This window comes from Festucalex cinctus, chromosome 3, assembly GCF_051991245.1.
Source record: "Festucalex cinctus isolate MCC-2025b chromosome 3, RoL_Fcin_1.0, whole genome shotgun sequence".
NCBI lineage: Eukaryota > Metazoa > Chordata > Actinopteri > Syngnathiformes > Syngnathidae > Festucalex > Festucalex cinctus.
This window is the reverse complement of record NC_135413.1, coordinates 745472-764235: the sequence shown is the minus strand read 5'-3', so window position 1 is coordinate 764235 and position 18764 is coordinate 745472. Positions and strand designations below refer to the sequence as shown.

The 18764-nt window shown below is 47.2% G+C and overlaps 1 protein-coding gene across 2 annotated transcripts in view; it reads right to left on the bottom strand.

Annotated features, from left to right (window-relative positions):
* vps4a (vacuolar protein sorting 4 homolog A) overlaps positions 1-18764 on the bottom strand; it is a 373362-nt gene that overhangs the window by 226323 nt on the left and 128275 nt on the right. The gene's annotated exons all lie outside the window — the stretch shown is intronic.

Sequence of the window (18764 nt, the reverse complement as noted above, 5' to 3'; positions counted from 1 at the left end):
GCCCTTTCGCCTTCTTGTCGTCTTCTCCCCGCTTCCCCCGCCCCCCCCCCCCCCCTTCCCTGTCTGCCCTGCGGCCCCTCCCCCTCCCTCTCCCTGGGCCTGGGGCTCCCTCCCCGGCCCGGGCGTCGGGCTCCGGGGGCCGGGCGAGGGTTTGGGGCCTGCCCCACTCCGGTATAACTCCTGGCGCCCCGGGCGGGCTCCGGTGGCCGGTGGGCTGTCCGGTAGCCCTGCTGCGCTGGCTGTCCGCCCATTGTGGTGCCGGGTGGATGAGGTGGGGGGCGGCGGGGGGTGGGGGTGCTGGGGGGCGGGCGTGCCACCTACACCCGCCGGGTTGGGTGAGGCCCCGCTGGTCGCTCCTCTTACTCACTTCACTAGCTTGCACTATACACTTTGTAAATATACACATAGGGCACACAACACATTTCTTGGTGGGGTGGGGAAGGGTGGAAACACCGTCTTCACCCTTCAACTCCCCTCCAATTTTAATGCACCTCACGTCCAAGGGGAGGGGTGAGTTGGGGCGGGGAGCCATCAGAGGGGATGGACTGCAGTGCCTGGCAGCGCTGTGGTCCCCCCCATTTGTGTCCCTGCCCCACCACTTTGTCCCTCCATTCCCTTTTTTAATGCACCACACATATACATATTCATTTTTTGGGGGGGGATACGGGTGTGTCGGAATAGGGGAAAATTTTTCCCTCTGCTCCGACTCACCTGCTCCCAATTTTAATGCACCACACGCACACACTTGTATATACACTGGGTGGGGCCACATTCACGGTGTAGGGTAGAGCTCGCCAGTCGGCGAGCTGGCGGACTCAGTAACAGGGTTAGGTGTCACTTGTACTCTGGCGTGACGACCGGGGCCTCTCCCCACCGGGCTCGGTGTTCTGGTGTTCCGCCTTCTCCCCTGGTGCTTCCTCCTCTGCTTCCCCCCTCCCGCCGCTGTGCAAATCTCGCGCGGCTGGAGGTGGGGTGGGCACATCTTCCCTCTCTGCGCTGCTGCCCGGTGCCGGTTTCCGGGGGGGGTGGGGGGTTCTCGCGGGGGGCCGGGTTCGCGGGGGGGGGTGGCGGCCGTCGGGGGGGGGCGGCTTGTTTGGGGGGGGGGTGGAGGTATGGGTGGGTGGGGGGTTGGGTGCTGGGGGTCGGGGTGTGTTCGGGGGTTTGGGGGTCGGGGGTGGTGGGGCCTGGGTCGTGGTGGATGGCGGGTTTGGGTGGGGTGCGGGGGGGTCGTGGGGGGATGGGGGCTGGGGACCGGTGGGGCGCTGTGGGGGCCCGCTGGGCCTCGTTCTGCGGCCTTGGGCTCGGGGGTGTGGGCCGGGGCTGGGGCGGGGGTGTTCCGGGTGTCTGGGTCGGCTCGCCGACCGGTGTCCGCTCGGGTGGCTTGGGGGTGGCCTTGGTGCTGCCGCGGCCTGGGGATTCCGGGGGGGGGGGGGGGGGGGGGGGTGCTCGCTTTGCTGGACCGCGGTTGACGGCTTCTTTCTTTGGTGGTGGTCCTTATGCATGCCAGATCCATCGCACCAGCATCTACTGAAACTCAAACAGAAGTTGCCTCTCCCTCCCACAGCCCCTTGAATCAGTGGGTGCTGGTGTCTGTGGATCTCACTTTGCTTTATCTATCCTTCCCTCCTTCCTCTCTTTAGTTTTTCCTCTGGTCACTTGAGATCTCAATTTATTGGAAGTTTGAGGTTTCTGGGGTTGGCATAAGACTCCGGTTTTGTAACCACGCAGGAGGGGTCTTGTTGGTGCTGGACTTCACTTTGATGGATTGGATGTACTGGCTTCTATTGATCTCACTCTGCCTTATCGATCCTTCCCTCCTTCCTCTCTTTAGTTTTTCCTCTGGGCTCTTGAGATCTCGCTAAATTTGCTGGAATTTAGAGGCTTCCGGGGTTGGCGTAAGACTTTGATTTTGTAATCATGGGGAAGGCAGGAAGTGTTTGGTCGGTGCTGGATGTCACTTTGATTTACCTTTCTTTTCTCTTTATTTCTTTTTTTTTCTGACCTTTTCTCTGGTCTCCTGACCATTTAAATCTCACGACTCTGGCAAGATTCTGAAGTACCTGGTTAAGGCGAAGGGTAATGGGATATTTATAAGGTTTTAGGTGAATGAATGAGTATAAATTTATAAGTATTTGCACGCACGCACACGCACGCACGCAAACGCACGCAAACGCACACACGCAAACGCACGCACGCACGCAAACGCACGCACGCAAACGCACGCACACATACACACACACAAAAAAAAAAAAAAAAAAAAAAAAAAAAAAAAAAGAAAAGAGCAATGATGACAAGACGTTGAATCGGTAAGACTACCGAATGAACAATTCTGAGCTCTTCAAAAAAAAAAAAAAAAAAAAGAAAAAAAAAAAAAAAAAAAAAAAAAAAAAAAAAAGAAACTTGCCAACCACGTGGCCCTTTTCTTTTCTGGCAGCAACCGTTGCCGAGAGCGGACCCTCGCTCCACGCCACGCCAAAGCAGGTGCAAACTGCAACGCTGACCAAAGACTCTTTTGCTTTTTTTTTTTTTGTTTTTTTTTTTTGTTCCACCATCGGTGCTTGCCCGCCCGGACTCCGCGGCCCCGGCGTACACTTGCAACGTATCGCCGGGCTCAAGGTTGTGCACCTAAGCCGCGCACCTCACGTGCTATTCGGTGGCGCTCCGCCGCAGTGCCAACGCACCTCCAACGGCTGGCCTTCCCCGTACGCAGGCGCGTACTGACCGAGCTGCAACACCTGAACTCGGACAGCTGCCCAGCAGAACCAACCTTGGCGAGAATCAACCTCGCCGGATCGCCGACCAATCAAGGGACGAGCCGCGCAACTACGCCAGGCCCCTGAGCGGCTTCCCCGTGCTCACCTGTGGAATAAACCCTTTTTTTTTTTTTTTTTCTTGCCTTTTTGGAACGAACAGTGACTATTTTTCCCCCTTTTTTCAAGACCTTTTGCTCGTTCGACGCAAACGATTCTCGTAAGTGTGCGTTTGATTTCTAGCTCGGCGTATCCACTGTGTGCCACTTACGTTTGAAACATATCACAAATCTGGCAGGTCAAATTTCTCTTTTCCCTGTTTCTTTATGCATTCGCATTCCTTCCTTATTTTCATTCGCTTTATTTTATTCCTTTTCTTCTGACGGTAGAATAGTTAGATAGGCAGTGTTTTGATTCTGTAGTGTAGCAATCGTAAATAAATGCATGTTGTATGAACTCTATTCCTCCTAAGTCATCTGTGTTTCCGAGTGGATTATTATTCTTTTGTTAGTACAACGAACCACTGAATATCGAGTGTGGCGACTTTAGATTATAAATGACTGATGAAAGAAGGATTTTGGTCGTTGTTTGCTCCTGTTAACCCAAAGCAAAACCAACGTGGTGCCCCAGAGGTTATCGAGGTAAATATAATTTACCTCTGTCACGTCCAGATTATTAATTCGTCCAAAAGACGACCCAATTATCGCTACATAATGGTGCCGGCCGTGTGAGGCTAGATAACATAAGAAGATCCACTTGAAAATACAAGACTTTGGACGTGAAAAGTAAAACACATTTCACGTAGTGTACCTAATCATTTGGCTCTGTGTAAACAGGTAAACATTTCTGCTTACATAGAACTGCACTGACTTTCCCCTTCAGCGTTGAATCGAGCGTTTGTTAGCCGCCATATTGCGTGTGTTACCACCGCAGTGGCTTGCTATAAGTAAACGAGAGTAACGGGATTGAGTGATGGAAGAAAAGTAAGAGCCGGTCACCGTTTGAGAAAATAGTGGCTTGTATTTGAAAACGTGATAGAACTCGAGTTGTGCAACTTTTAAATTTCAGCTGGCTGAATTTGAAGTTGTTTGTCTTTGTGTGTTGTGTTTCCGGAAATTGTGGGAAGTCAGGTGACAGCCGATGTGCATCGCTTTGACCAGACTCGAGTTACGTGCTTCGGAGTAGCTAACCGCGAGCAACGTAAACGACGTCCGAGTCACTTCCCCCGTGTCCTCCTACACCTAGCTTGTGGGAGAAGTTGAGTCGTGACTGAGCTTTCTGTAGCCGCCGACTCAAAGTATCAGCTCGTGGCGAGCGGATGAACAGAGCGCTAAGACGTTAGCTGCTTACCTGTACCGTGTACGCATTTCCACAAGGTGGCGCCATAGTCCTTGTGAAGAGCTGTGTGGCTCGTGGAGGCGTGGTTGAGTACCTCCCCCTCCCTTCCCGTTGGCGAGTTTGAGCCACGCCAGCAGACGCCCCGAAAGGGAGCGAGTCTTGCAGGCTGTCAGCTGTCAGTCAGCGTTTGAGCTGTCACTAGACAACTGACCCCCCACTGCTGCTTTAACGCCGGTGGTCCTTGCTCCGCGATAATTCTGATTCAATGTTACCACACATTGCTTTTTTGAATTGTTTTCCGTGTCGAGCGTTGTACTTAGTGATTGCCGTCACTGTTAGTACGCAAGGATAATAAAAGAATTATCCACGTCCGATTAAACGCATTTGTAGGCTCAATTGACTGCTTGCGTTTAACGATTATAGTAATAGCCGACCGCATTCTAGTCTTTTACGCTGCCTAGCGTGAGAGCAATTACGGTTGCATCAACAAAACATACTGCTGGGTCAAATTAATACAAAGGAACTATTTACACTGTTGTGTTTTTCTTTTCTTTTTTCCTTTCTTTTTCCGTATTCCCTTTTATCCAGTTTCATACTCGGCTAACTAGCTGTATTCTTGACTTAACATTCTACTTAATTTAGGGTTTTGTGTTTGTTTAGTTGATTTGGTAGACCTATTATTATTATTATTTTCTTCTCTTTTATTTGTTTTTCTTCTCATTTTTATCCATTATTTTTAATTTTGTTGTTTTGTTTGTTCTTTTGTTTTTCGGTTGCGTCTAGTTAATAAGAAGGGGTGAGTTCGAATGAGCTATTATTAGAGAGGAAGCTCTAATATTTCTGTATAGTTTTGCAGTTTTTGTGTCCCAAACCCCGTCCACAAGACATTTGCATAAACTGTACTGACACTGTAATCAGTCATTTGACTAAGACTATTAACCCCTTTTAAGTTTATTTTCCCCTTTTCTGCTTTGTTGTTTATTTAATTTAATTTTAATTTCAACTTTTAACTCGACTTCCCCAAAAAAAAACAAAAAAAAATAATTTTTTTTTTGAATTTTTTTTTTTATTTAGCTTTTGGGATTGACCGCTGTAACATTTTAGAGTTACTCCGTCCCTCATTTAAGCTATTCTTTGCTGAGTGAATCAAGTTGAAGTTAGTATTATTATTTTTCTTATTTTTCTTTATTTATTATTTTATTTTTGTTGCTGTTTGTTTTTGTTTGTTTTGATAACTGGAATTGATTTTTCACAACTATAGTGTAAGCTGTGGGTTGCATAGCCCACTACAAATCTTTTGCTTTTGTGGCAATTTCCCTTTTGATAATTTGAACCCAGTGTGTATTGTTGACGATAATACTTGATAGCGGTAGTTAGCTCACTGCGTACGCTAATTAACTAACTATTAAACGCTAGTATAAGTTTGATCGTCTAAAAGCTATTGACAATATGGCAGCACCCCGAGAGACTCCCAGCCCCTGTGAGAGCTTAGAGACCTTAGCTCAACTGGTGCAGAAGCTGACCAAGGACTTCTTACCTGGATACGCTGAGTCTATTAGGGATGCGGATGTCAATACGCTAAATGATAAACTCGCGCAACTCATGAGCGACGCTGAGACAAAAGCCCCAAAAGACAAATCACTCATTCGAATGCTCGGATGTCTGACTTTGAACCTTGTCGCGCAGTTGAAGCTCAGCGATGCCGAGGACTGTCAAGTGAAACACCAACTTGACATGGCACGACAGCAGAGCCGTGACGCCACGGCACAGCTTGAAGCCGCCCACGACCGAGTGAAGGTCATGGAGACCCAGCTGGATGACGTTAAAGCGCAGCTGGATGAGGCAGAAGCCCGCGCAGATGCGGCGCTAGCCGAAAATCTGGGCAGTGATGCAGATGAGTCTGCTTCCACTGACGACTCCCATCAAAAGATTGGTGAGTTAACCCAAGCTCTCGCGTCCGCCGAAGAGACGAATCGAGAGCAAGAAAAACTGCTGAGATCCGCGGCAAATGAAATTCACAAACTAAAAGCAGAGGTGACTGACTTGACTGAACGACCGTCAAAAGACCAACTTCGGCAAGCAGAAGCAAATTACTTTCGGGTGAGTTCGTCGCTAGCTCAGTCAACCGATGAAGTGAAGCGCCTCCAAGTTCAGGTACAAACCTTTAGGGAGGAACGTAATGCCGAAGTGGACCGCTCATATGACCTGCGAACCAAATTAGCATTGACTGAAGCCAAGGTTACCCGCCTCCGACAATGCCAACAGGAATATGAGACAGAGTTAGCTCATATTAAACATGAGTTACAACGCGCGCAGCAGTTGCATGAGGTCTCCCGAGGAGCCTCCCGGCCGGGAGCTCCACCCCCGCACAGACCTCCTGATCCCAGAGCCACAGCACCACAGCTCAAACTGCCACCTGAGTCCGGAACCGCCTGGAGGACGCCGCCAGTGACCACCGCCGCTTTAGGCCTGGCACCTCCAATGGCCGCCTCCCCACACATTTTTGGGCCATCAGGTGCTGACAGTTTCCAACGTGGACCTATGTCGACTCCCCCGTTGGAGAGACAAATGGGTGTGGCCTGGAAAGATTTGGACAAGCTGGCTCGAAATATAGCCAAATTCGAACCGAAACCAGGGGGGTCCCACAACACAACAGAGTACTTGAAAGACATCAACTATCATCTCCAGAGGTTCCCAATGGCAACCGTGGAAGATAAGTTGTACTTGATCAAAATGACGTCCAGCCGAGCAGTCAACAGACTGCTGGAACGGCAGCCCGCTGATGTGTTGTTTGACCCCTTGGCACTGCACCAAGCCATCTCACGCGAGTTTGACGGTTCTCCTGGGTTGTCGGGCATGGAAGTCGCCATGTTCGTCAAACAGGGAAAGCAGGAGGCTCCTCAGGCTTTCTATAGTTGTCTTCGCGATGCCTATTATGGGACTCGTAACGAGCCCAACATGGAGGAAGATCCTGGTTTTAAAACGTTGTTTGTCCGAAACCTCCAACAAAACCTTAACCACTACTTGGGACTGGCTTTGTGTCCTGAGACACTGAATAGCTCGCAGCTACGTGACTTAGCAGCTAGGGGCTATGCAAAGCTAAAATTATCCGCCCCTAAGGTAGGCGACGCAGTAATTTATAAAGTGGACGTGGGTCCTCCTTCAGAGCTGGAGGGAGCTTGCTCCTATGCTCCGAGGGAAGACCAGGCTAAATCAAAAAAGTCAAAACAGTCCCGCGCCCCGCGAAACCGGAAACCGCGCTCCAAAACCGACTACTCGCGTGACGAGAAATCGGACGGAGAAAAGCAAGCTGACGACCGCCGGCGCTCCAAATTTGCTAAAGGTAAGCCCGATTCGCGCTATCATCCAAAACGTGATAAAGTCGAACGCGCGCCAGCAACCGATTCCTGCCGCGAGTCCCGGAACCGCCAAGTCTGCAGGCGCCAAACTGTCCCTCCTGAAAGGTCAGTGGTGTCGCTCGAAGGTCAACTCCGTGGGGATCTTGGTCGGGCCGAACGGGATTGAACCACAATCCAGCCGTATTCAAGGCCTTCTTGACATCAAAACCCCCACCGATGTGTCAAAATTGCGCAGCTTCCTTGGCGTGTGCAACTATTCGCGCCAGTTCATTGAACACTTTGCTGACATAGCACGCCCTCTTATTAACCTGCTGAAGAAAGACACGCCCTTTGATTGGGGTGACGAACAAAACAACGCGATGAATATGCTAAAACAAAAGCTGGGCTCCGCCCCCTGTCTCGCGTACCCCGATAGCAACAAGGAATTTTTCTTGGAAGCAGGATTCTCCGACCACTGTTTGAGTGCGGGTCTATACCAAATGTACGACCAGGATAAACGCGTCGTGGCGTACGCCAGTAAAACGTTGAACGGCCCCGAGTTGAAATACTCCGACTGCGAAAAAGCCCTGTTTTCCACAGTATGGGCAATCAAACATTTCTCAAACTACATTGGATGCCAAAAAGTAACGATTGATACTAACCATCATCCTGTTACTTTTCTTAACAACCAACGCATTCGAGACGGCGTCGTAACGAACGCGCACATTGCCGGCTGGCTTATGGCGTTACAAAGTTACGATGTTCGAGTCCGGTACACGAAAAACGTAAAGTTACCACTGGGTACCGATCTAGCAATTTTCCAGAACTGTGTGTCAACTTCCCCAACCCCGCCGACAGACGTCGCCGTGGCACCGATGCCGGAATTCACGCGTCACCGCTATTTTGAGGAACATGTCTGCAAAGACATGCCTACAGCTTACGTGGATGGCTGCTCTTACCACCACCAAACCCAGCTGCAGGCTGGGGTGGGCATCGCTTGGGTCGACGACACACCGTGGAAACCACTGCAATTCCAATTGGGCCCCCACTCTTCTCAATATGCGGAAATCGCTGGCATCCTGATTACACTCAAATTGGCAGTTGAACACGGTGTCACGGTGCTGGTTATCTGCACTGACTCAAACTATGCCCGCCTCACCTTCACCTGTCATCTACCGGTGTGGCGTCGAAATGGTTTCCTAACGTCAGCGAAGAAACCCGTTAAACACCGCGACCTCATCTTGACATGCGACCATTTGGTTTCCTCCAATGATATGCATGTCTATTGGAAAAAGGTCCGGGGACACTCAAAAGTCCCAGGACCTGACAAACATTTTAACGACCTAACGGACACGTTAGCCAAACAAGGGGCCCTCAAACGGGACTCCTTGGACATTTGATACAACTTGGCTGCCCACCCAGCCCACCCTGGAGGTCCACGTTCTAACGCGCCGCCGCGCTGCGGCCGCCGCTGAGTCTCGCGACGCCCCCACACGAACCCCTACGGGGCCCGTGGCGTGCGTACCGCCCATCCGAACCTCCGACTTGGTCGCCCAACAGGCCGGCGACCCCGCGCTTTTCAAAAGAATTCAGCACCTTTCTGATCCTGTCGCCAACCCCGTGTCGTCTGACGCGTTGAGTGACGACAGCGACTTCAGAGACTTGCTCTCCATGCTGCAAAGGCTGCGTCTCGTTAAGGGCCTTCTGGTTTATGACTCCGGGTCTCCACCTGCCCTGCGGTTGGTGGTTCCACGGAGCCAAAGGGGGGTCTTGCTAACATACGCCCACGACACGCCTTATGCAGGCCACCGCGGATTCAAGGCCACTGTCACCGCACTACAACAGGTGGCATACTGGCCGCGCATGCATAATGATGGAGCAACCTACATCAAAGGATGCCTGGTTTGCTGCCAGTTTCAGCCAGCAAACCCGAGTCACCGAGCACCACTCCAACAGAAAGGAGTCAACTTCCCATGGTCTGATCTCCAAATTGATTGGGTGGGACCACTGGTCAGATCTCTGAGAGGGAACAAATACTTTCTTACAGTAGTTTGCGCGTTCACCAAGTGGGTAGAATGCCTGCCTGCTCCAAACGACACCGCACACACCACTGCATGCCTGCTGATGAACCACGTGTTCTCCCGTTTCGGGTTGCCCTCACGGGTTAACTCGGACAGGGGAACCCACTTCACAGCCGAGGTAATGCAACAACTTTGGCAAATGCTCGGAATCAAGGCCCAGTTGCACATTAGCCATCACCCGCAGTCATCAGGACAGGTGGAGCGGACTAATCGCACCGTGGTAAATTTGCTGAAAAAGTTTGTTTCCAACCATCGGGACTGGGACAACCGACTCCCACTGATCCTCATGGCGATTCGAGCCATCCCTCACGAATCCACAGGGGTGGCCCCCTTTGAAATGATGACCGGACGGCGAATGACGCTCCCCCTGCACCTGATGTACCAGCCAGGAGAAACAAACCTAGCCACGGCATACACGGCCTCCCAGTACGTGGAGGACTTGCAAGCCCACCTCCGAGCCACGTTTGCATTTGCTCAACAACAGCTTAAACAAAGTGTAGAAGGTCAGAAAACCTACTACGATAGGAAAGCCTCACGAACCGAGTTCGAAATAGGTGATCGAGTATGGTACTACTTGTTCGCGCAACCAAATGCTAATACTCCGCGTGCCCAGAGGGGCATCGCCCGGAAATTTCTTCCCCGGTGGTCAGGACCATATGAAATCGTCGACAAACTGTCACCCGTCGCCTACCAAATTAGGATGAATAAAGGACGTCAGGGGGACCAACTGAGGTGGGTCCACCGAAACCAGATCAAAAGTCACTGCGGTTTTGAACGTCTGGGAACGCGATCGAGCGAATCTCAGGACCAACATACGCGCGAAACTGACAAAGGGTCAGCGACCCAACCGACACCCTCGACAGACGCGCCAAACTCCATCGACCGACCTAGCTGACTACGATGTTTAGAAGTATCAGACGTGCAAAAGGGGGGTCAACACCCCGCTACACCTACCGAACCACTAAGTGACACCATACCGAGCGACGCTAGTACGCTTGTCTTTGTTGGTTGCTAGAGGATTGTGTGATATGATGACGACCCTGATATTGTGCATGACCGCCGTGGTGAGTCGGCCAGAAACAGTTGAACCCGGACGTGCAGCGAAAATTGCCTTGATTGAATAACCAGGATTGCTTACGAATGACTGCGAGAAGTTAGCATACTGTGTTTTTCCACTTATTTGCAGACGCTTGGTGCAACACTTAAGGATACGGTCCTAGCTGTAACACTGATAGCATTATGCAGAACTAGACTAGACAACTATAAAACGATTTGCAACTCAAATTCAAAAGATTATGTACACTCAAGGTGTTATAATACTTATGAATGGTATGCTGCGTGAAATCAGTTTTTGCTAGCTATAAAAAGCTCCCCCGTACTTAAGGCCTTCAAAAGCAGGTCAGGGTACTCTTTTTAAAGCGTAAGTGAGTCTAGCTAATCTAACTAAGCCCCTTTGCCTTCCTTCCCTTAGTCTAGCGCGACTGCCGAGGATACTCTGATTTTTTTTTTTCCTTTCATTTCTTTTTCTCCCCTCCTCCCTTTTTTTTCCTTTTCCTTCAGTTATTCTTGGATAGCGCACGACATTTTGGGTGTTTAATTACGCTATAGGAAGATGCGATAGCTAAGTACCTAGCAACGATAGTGTCGCGCTAACCGACCTAAGACTTTTTTTTTTTTTGACGAACACCCCCAGGGGTGGAGATTTGCACCGACACGCAGGTGCCTGAGACAACCTCCCCATCTTTATAAGAGAGCTATGGCCTGAGTATAGTCCCGGGTTTTTGAGTTTTAGAAGGCGAAAGCCTCTTCTTCGTTCTCTCTCTCTTCTTTAATTTGCTGTTCGTTTTCCCTAGTTACTCATAATATGATACTAGCCTTATAGCCTTAGGAAAGTTTTCTTCCTTTTCTTTTGTTTGGAATTTCGCGTCTTGCGTCTTTCCCAGGCCCGCGCCTGTTTTGGGACCCGAGTCCCTCAGTCAGCTGACACAGCACCAAGTTAGACACACTGTTAACTGAATACACATAGAGACACCTTGAAAATACACAGACATACCCTGCATACACATAACCAGGCAGAGGTTAGAGAAAAGTTGCACCAGTGGTATGTCTTGAGTGTTGCAGCAGAGCGTGAGTGGGACTCCGGCCGTCTGACCATGGCCTGGACCCTGGCCACGCATCATCTGGACCCGTCAACCTGGACATCCTGAAGATTCATCCCGCTTGACGAAGGGGGGTCTGTAACAACTATGGCCGATGGCCCAATCCACCCTCTATTTTTTTTTTTTATTTGCTTCTCCTAAAGCAAATTCTCTGCAGTCGCATAAATATTCCACTGCCCAGACAGGATCCAGGCTTGGTTAGCTCTGCAGGTGGTCATCCAACCACCAACAAGGCTCTTTTGAAGCCGCTGACCAGGTGACAAAGGAATTTATGCGTCTGCCGAAGGAGTATATTCAAGCCCGTCTTCTTGGAGCCCGAACAAATGGCTCCAATGATTTGGAATACACAAATGACCGATAAAAGGAATGTTCATGACTTCTTATCAATCACAAAGGGTATTCTGGCGCCTCGCCCTTCCTGGAACGTCTAGATGGAGCAACAGCACCGCCAAGTGGTGAAACTTGGAACTATCCTTAGTGACAATTCACATAAGTAACCGCATTTTACACATTTATACCATGATAATTCTTGACAGACAACTGAACTACGAATGATTCATGTTTGATTCATATCTTTGTGTGTATGAACATCCTATTTCATTTGTACTCCATAAAGAATGAAAGATAATCAATATCTCTCAGTTCAGTCAGATTAGACAAGTAGAAGTTACCTCACAAGTTAGTTTATGATGCATTAATTACGATGTGTGTTAAACGGGTTGTGTGGGAAAACTGATTTGCCAGACTGACCAAATTTAATGCCAAATTATTAATCACTTTAATAATTTTTTTCTTAAAGTCTGCCTGAGCGAGCAGAAGGGTGTGCCACCACCAACTGAAGCCCCGCCCAAAGACTTTAAAAGGGCGAGGAGACCCTCGCTCATCCTCTTCCCTCTTCCTGCGCTTCCGCCTCTTGTCTCTGGCTTCCAAGCCTCTTGCAAAACTCTCGTGCACGACCTGCAAGTGCCCCAGCCTGCTCGAACTCTTGGTTCCAAGAAACTTGCCAACCACGTGGCCCTTTTCTTTTCTGGCAGCAACCGTTGCCGAGAGCGGACCCTCGCTCCACGCCACGCCAAAGCAGGTGCAAACTGCAACGCTGACCAAAGACTCTTTTGCTTTTTTTTTTTTTTTTTTTTTTTTTGTTCCACCATCGGTGCTTGCCCGCCCGGACTCCGCGGCCCCGGCGTACACTTGCAACGTATCGCCGGGCTCAAGGTTGTGCACCTAAGCCGCGCACCTCACGTGCTATTCGGTGGCGCTCCGCCGCAGTGCCAACGCACCTCCAACGGCTGGCCTTCCCCGTACGCAGGCGCGTACTGACCGAGCTGCAACACCTGAACTCGGACAGCTGCCCAGCAGAACCAACCTTGGCGAGAATCAACCTCGCCGGATCGCCGACCAATCAAGGGACGAGCCGCGCAACTACGCCAGGCCCCTGAGCGGCTTCCCCGTGCTCACCTGTGGAATAAACCCTTTTTTTTTATTTTCTTGCCTTTTTGGAACGAACAGTGACTATTTTTCCCCCTTTTTTCAAGACCTTTTGCTCGTTCGACGCAAACGATTCTCGTAAGTGTGCGTTTGATTTCTAGCTCGGCGTATCCACTGTGTGCCACTTACGTTTGAAACATATCACAAATCTGGCGGGTCAAATTTCTCTTTTCCCTGTTTCTTTATTCATTCGCATTCCTTCCTTATTTTCATTCGCTTTATTTTATTCCTTTTCTTCTGACGGTAGAATAGTTAGATAGGCAGTGTTTTGATTCTGTAGTGTAGCAATCGTGAATAAATGCATGTTGTATGAACTCTATTCCGCCTAAGTCATCTGTGTTTCCGAGTGGATTATTATTCTTTTGTTAGTACAACGAACCACTGAATATCGAGTGTGGCGACTTTAGATTATAAATGACTGATGAAAGAAGGATTTTGTTCGTTGTTTGCTCCTGTTAACCCAAAGCAAAACCAACGTGGTGCCCCAGAGGTTATCGAGGTAAATATAATTTACCTCTGTAACGTCCAGGTTATTAATTCGTCCAAAAGACGACCCAATTATCGCTACAGCCTCTTCTGCAACTTATACCAATGGGTCTGGCCACAGAACACATAATTAGGGCCCAAGCAGCGACCGCTGCGAGGTCCCTATTGTTTTTCGTTCGAATTATTATTATTATTAGGGCCCGAGCAGCGACCGCTGCGAGGTCCCTATTGTTTTTCGTTCAAATTATTATTATTATTATTCTCCGTAAACGATCGCATTTTTGAGGACCTAAACATTTACGAAAACTCACCAAACTTGGCACACTCTTTGGGCCCGCCGAAAAATTTGATATTATGAAGTTGTCATAACAATGTGACTCTATAACGGTATTTTTACAAAAATTGTAAACTCATTCTAAGTGTGATAAGTAAGTCATTTGTGAATATTCTTTTACTTTCCACCACTCAAAAATGTTCACTGGCATCAGACCTAACCAAACATACATATTTTTGTTATTTAGTTTTATGTATTTTTGATAGCCTCTATGGACATTAAAAGCAATATTGTGAATGAAGGATATGCTTAATAACTCCCAGGTACATGCTCCAAAAAATCCCATACTTGAAATGTATATTTATAGTCAAGGCCTGAAGGTATCTCTATGACAAAATTCAGTTATAAATACAGCGCCACCTAGTCCTTGAGGCATAAAAAAAAAATGCCTCACTTACGGTATTTTTGCAAAAATTGTAAACTCATTGTAAGTGTGATAACAAAGTCATTTATAAAGATTCTTTTACTTTCCACCACTCAATATGTTCACTGGCATCAGACCAATCCAAACATATGTACTTTTTTTATTTAGTTTCATTTTTTTTTAATCGCCTCTATGGACAATAAAAGCAACATTGTGCAATGAGTACGAGCGATGATGTTGTGTGTGTATATATACTTTTACGAAAAATACCAATCAGGGCAACCCTTTGCCTAAAAATAAAAAAATTAAAAAAAAGACGCTGATTTTTGCAGATCTTAACAATCACCAAAACCCATTGAGTTTGACACACATCACACCTGGCAAAAAAAAAAAAAAAATCTACATGTAATGGTTTATCATGCCATTTTCAAATAAATTTTGCTTCCAATGTGCCAGTACCCCAATGTGCAAGTACCCCAACGTGGCCCGGGCTGCGAGGGCCCTTTATAGCTGCTCGCAGCTCTAGTTATTAGGGCCCGAGCAGCGACCGCTGCGAGGTCCCTCTTGTTTTTGTGAGAATTCTTCTTCTTCTTCTTCTTCTTCTTCTTCTTCTCCGTAAAAGATCGCATTTTTGAGGGCCTAAACATTTACGAAAACTCACCAAACTTTGCAGTCTCTTCGGGCCCGGCGAAAAATTTGATATTATGTAGTTGTCATGGCGGCACGGTAGTCGAGTGGTTAGCACGTCCGCTTCCCAGTTCTGAGGTCTCCGGTTCGAGTCCAGGCTCGGACCTTCCTGGGTGGAGTTTGCATGTTCTCCCCGTGCCCGCGTGGGTCTTCTCCGGGTACTCCGGTCTCCTCCCACATTCCAAAGACATGCATGGCAGGTTAATTGAGTGCTCTGAATTGTCCCTAGGTGTGCGTGTGAGTGTGGATGGTTGTTTGTCTCTGTGTGCCCTGCGATTGGTTGGCAACCAGTCCAGGGTGTCCCCCGCCTACTGCCCAGAGCCAGCTGAGATAGGCGCCAGCAGCCCCCGCGACCCTTGTGAGGAATAAGCGGTCAAGAAAATGGATGGATGGATGGATGTAGTTGTCATAACAACGCGACTCTATAGCGCCACCTTGCGCAGAAAAATAAAAACCAATCCCGGCCCGTTTGAGCTAGAGCTACGAAAATTGGAAGCCATTTCCTAAAATGTACAGGAAGTGAGCTATGAATTTTTGAATGTCCAATTTTGGCCCATTTTAGCACATTTACTGTGGTCATACTTTTACCCCCTTTGCAAATATTTTTCAGCCAGTTGACTTCAAACTTGCCATGTATCATCTCAAGACCCGAGACAACAACTGGGCAAAAAATCTTAACTTTTTGAAATACTATATGACGGGGGCGGGGCATCAAATATTGCCTTTCAAATTTCATTTGTCCAGAAAGACAAAATGCTTAATAACTCCCATGTACAAGCTCCAAAAAATCTCAAACTTCTCATGCAACTTAATAGTCACGGCCTGAAAACATCTATATGATAAAATTCAGTTACATATATAGCGCCACCTAGTGGTGACAATAAATGTCATACTTTACGTTTCTAGCTACTGTGCCAAGCTCTTTGAAGGGATCCAGGTGAAAAATGGTCAGAAAAGCCTTAAGATGTTGATCATGCCCCACACCGAATATTGGAACTTTTCGCCAAAGGGCGTGGCCGCTACGGTGCCGCAAAGTCTGGTAATTTTTCGTGGCAATAAAAGCTGCTTTAACTTGACCCAGATGATCCTATCTTCTCAAAATTTCACACATTTGATGAGAGTCCAGCCCTTAAGACATCTACGAACTTCTATTACATCTTACTGATAGCGCCACCTACTGGCAATTTTCTTTCTTACGATTTTTCTTCAATGCCTTTCTCCAACCACATAAACTGCACCTACCTCATATTTGCTCAGGTGAGGGTTTCGGTCTTCATGATGTCACAGCACAAAGTTTGTAAGTTTTCACAAATCGCTGTGGGCGTGGCTAAGCGCTGTTCGCCAAGAAAACAACACCAATTTTGAGGGCCTAAACCAGCGCAGAAACACATGAAACTTGGCACACACATCTGGCCTGGCAAAATGAGCTACATTTTATCCTGGATTGTACTATTTTTACAAAAATGACTCAATAGCGCCCCCTAGAAAGTTTTAATGAAGCAGCCCCGGTTGTACGTTTAAGCAAGATCTACGAAAATTTTTAGGTGTATGAGGGAGCCCAAGACCTTCAAAAAAAAAAAAAGTCTCTTGGACCCGTATGCTAAAATGAACAGGAAGTGAGCTACGAATTTTTGAATGTCCCATTTTTTACGATTTTAGCAAATTTACAGGGGGCATACTTTTGCCCACTTCTCCTACACGTTTCATCCGACTGACTTCAGACTTGACCTGGACCATGTCAAGACCTTAGCCAACGACAGGGGGAAAAATCTTGACTTTTCGAAATACTATTTGATGAGGGCGGGGCATCAAAATTTGTGTTTCGAAATGAAAAAGGATATGCTTAATAACTCCCCTGTACATGCTCCAAAAAATCCCAAGCTTGACATGTATGTTTATAGTCAAGGCCTGAAGCTAACTCTATGACAACATTCAGTTATATATGCAGCGCCACCTAGCCCTTGAGGCAGAAAAAAAAAAATACCCCACTTACGGTATTTTTACAAAAATTGTAAACACGTTTCGCAATGAAAAAGGATATGCTTAATACCTCCCCGGTGCATGCTCCAAAAAATCCCAAACTTGACATGTATGCTTATAATCAAGGCCTGAAGGTATCTCTATGACAACATTCAGTTATAAATACAGCGCCACCTAGCCCTTGAGGCATTAAAAAAAAAAATACCCCACATACGGTATTTTGTACAAAAAATGTAAACTAATTCTAAGTGTGATAACTAAGTCATTTATGAATATTCTTTTACTTTCCATTACTCAAAATGTTCACTGGCATCAGACTTATCCAAACATATGTACTTTTTTATTTATTTTTGATAGCCTCTATGGACATTAAAAGCAATATCGTGAATGAAGGATATGCTTAATAACTCCATGGTACATGCTCCAAAAAAAAATCCCCCACTTGACATGTATGTTTAGAGTCAAGGCTTGAAGGTATCTCTCTGACAACATTCCATTATATATACAGCGCCACCTAACCCTTGAGGCATAAAAAAATATACCCCACTTAACGGTATTTTTGCAAATATTGTCAACTCATTGTAAGTGTGATAACTAGGTCATTTATGAATATTATTTTAGTTTCCACCACTCAAAATGTTCACTGGCAACAGACCTATCCAAACATGCATACTTTTTTATTTAGTTTGATTTAATTTTGATAGCCTCTATGGACAATAAAAGCAATAGTGTGCAATGAGTACGAGTGATGATGGGTACATATATTTTTACAAAAAATACCAATCAGGGCAACGTATTGACTAAAAATAAAAAAAGGATGCTGATTTTTGCAGATCTTAACGTTCACCAAAACCCACTGAGCTTGACACATTCATCACACCTGGCAAAGAAAATCCACATGTAAAGGTTTATCATGCAATTTTCAAAGGAATTCTGCTTCCAATGTGACAGTACCCCAACGTGCAAGTACCCCAATGTGGCCCGGGCTGCGAGGGCCCTTTATAGCTGCGAGGGCCCTTTATAGCTGCTCGCAGCTCTAGTTCTTCTTCTTCTTCTTCTTCTTCTCCGTAAACGATCGCATTTTTGAGGACCTAAACATTTCCGAAAACTCACCAAACTTTGCACACTCCTTGGGCCCGGCGAAAAATTTGATATTATGAAGTTGTCATAACAATGCGACTCTATAGCGCCCCCTAGCATAGAAAAATAAAAACCAATCCCGGCATGTTTGACCTAGAGCTACGAAAATTTGTAGGCACGTGTAGCACCCCGGGATGCACAAAAAGTCAATTGGGACCATGTAGCTAAAATGTACAGGAAGTGAGCTATGAATTTTTTAATGTCCAATTTTGGCCCATTTTGGCACATTCACTGTGGTCATGCTTTTCCCCCCTTTGCAAACATTTTTCATCCAATTGACTTCAAACTTGGCATGTATCATCTCAAGACCTAAGACAACAAGTGGGCCAAAAATCTTGACTTTTCGGAATACTATATGACGGGGGCGCGGCATCAAATATTGCCTTTAAAATTTCATTTTTCCAGAAAGACAAAATGCTAAATAACTCCCATGTACAAGCTCCAAAAAATCTCAAACTTCTCATGGAACTTAATAGTCATGGCCTGAAAACATAGATACGAAAAAATTCGGTTATATATATAGCGCCACCTAGTGGTTATAATAAATGTCACACTTTACGTTTTTAGTTACTGTGCCGATGTCGTTGAAGGGATCCAGTTGAAAATTAGCCAGAAACTC